General features: G+C 49.5%; 1 non-coding gene across 1 annotated transcript; it reads left to right on the top strand.

Moving 5' to 3' along the window:
* Nucleotides 1-309: 309 nt before the first annotated feature.
* LOC132433010 (small Cajal body-specific RNA 20) lies at nt 310-441 on the top strand. The gene has a single exon (XR_009521058.1). It is a non-coding gene; the product is annotated as a small Cajal body-specific RNA 20 (non-coding RNA).
* The last annotated feature ends 1,489 nt before the right edge of the window (nt 442-1,930 follow it).

Here is a 1,930-nt window from a genome sequence, read left to right as displayed (position 1 = left end):
ATAGGGATTATTCATTCACCCAAGGCATTTTCATTGAACCTCTACTATGGTTCAGGCACAGTTCTAGGGGCTGGAGTCCCATCTCCATTTTAGAGATGAGGAAAAGACAGCCAGAGAAAGGAAGTGCCAGCTCAAGGTGGCAGGGCCAGGACTGACAAAGAGATCTCATTTCTCCTCTCCCGACTCTTTCTCACAAGGGCGACGCTGCTAGTACTGTGTGAGACCCGGAGCCTTCGATAAGACCCTTTCCTCCAAAAATTGTTTAATGTAATTGCAGAGACAAACGCACATTAAAAGTAAAGCAATAAGTGCCTCTCTCCCATAGAGCTGTGGGAAGTCCCTTTTCTCCTTAGCCAGGACTAGAGGCCAAGATCACCCCTTGAGGATCGTTGTCAGGGTTGCCACGAGCTGGGCAGCCTTGTTTTCCTACCTCAGACATTTGTAGTCGCTGGGAGCCCCAACTTTGTCTGTACCAAGCGTACTGACCCCACAGCCAGACTAGGGCCTTAAGTGGCAGCAGTGGGCACAGGGTCTATGGCTTTCCTTGGATAGGCTCTTGTGAGCCAATCCTGGCCTGGGTCACCCCAAAAGTAGCTTGGCGCCTGCCTGCCCCACAGATGTCACCAGGAAGAGGGTGTCCAGAATGGGGACTTCTGTTGTGGAAGGGGCATCTGAGGCCACCTGACTCGGGGGAAGCTCCCACTTTTCCCTGCCCGGATTAACCTGGGGCCATCCAGGCCACTCGGTCCACCTGCTCACAGCCGTGTCTCCTGCACAGGGTCCTGTACAGGATGGCAAGGTAGGGGTGGTGAGGAAGAGCCGAGAGTCGGTGCTGGAGAAGAATGAGCGCCACTGGTGGCAGGGCAAGGAGGTCCGACCTGACACTCAGTACACCAGCCGCAAGCTCAAGCCCCACTTCTGAGCAGGTGGCCGCATCCAGAAGGACAGCTCAGGGACCACACAGTTGTGAGCTGTGCCATCCAGCCCAGGCACTTGCTTCTGGAGAGTTTTCTATATTGAAGTGCCTACTTTATCAGCTGACAAAAATAGTGTTTTAGAAAAGGTCTAAATAGCTTTGAAGTTCTAAAAGTATTTTCTTCACTGAAAAAAGTTCTGAGAGCATCTTATTTTGTTCTAAAAGCAATAAAACACTTTCTGTGGGGGGGAAAAAAAGTAAAGCAATAGTACCAGAGTTAAGCACCAGGCAAGGTAATAATATTGAGATGAATGATTGTCTTAGCAGAAGTTGACATCACTTATTCTACCCATTCCTTCTGAAGCCTCCTCCCTCAGTGGGGAGGAGAACTCAGGTCCATTGAGCACCTACTCTGGGCCTGGCACCATGCCAGACACATCATTTATATGGTAGTTTTGTTCTCACAAGGATATTATTCTCAGCTTGCATTTAGAAAAGAGACTACAAGAAATCATCTTTTCCATGATCATCGTGGTGGTAAGTACCAAACTGAGATTCAGCCTGTGGCTCTCTGATAGCCTGGTCCAAGCCCTTCCACCACAGGACGCTGCCTCCCTTTACACTGCACAGGACCTAGCTCGAGGTTCCCTTCCCCAGTCATAGCAGACAGGTGAGACAGAGGCTACACAGAGGCTGGGAAGTGGCAGCTGCTCTGTGTTGCATCCTTGGCTTCCCCAGGAACCCAGGCCATGTGGGGAGCAGTGCCGGATGTTCCTAGGGCAGCACTGTCCATCTCCAGGACATTTATGCCCAAGGCAAAAGTGAGATTTTGTATTTGCCATAATTTGGATTATTGTTCAGAAATATTCAGTCTCTTCCCCTACTTCTAGGGAGGTGTAGGGGGATGTTCAGTTTAATTAATGTTCAGCTTGGTCATGTGACTCACCTTGGTCAATTTTCATTGTTAGCAGAGTTGATGTTAGCACATTTAACACAATTAGAGATCTCAAGGGT

Source organism: Delphinus delphis, chromosome 10 (assembly GCF_949987515.2).
Source record: "Delphinus delphis chromosome 10, mDelDel1.2, whole genome shotgun sequence".
NCBI lineage: Eukaryota > Metazoa > Chordata > Mammalia > Artiodactyla > Delphinidae > Delphinus > Delphinus delphis.
The sequence above is the reverse complement of the archived record's forward strand: the minus strand, read 5'-3'. Positions and strand labels throughout refer to the sequence as shown.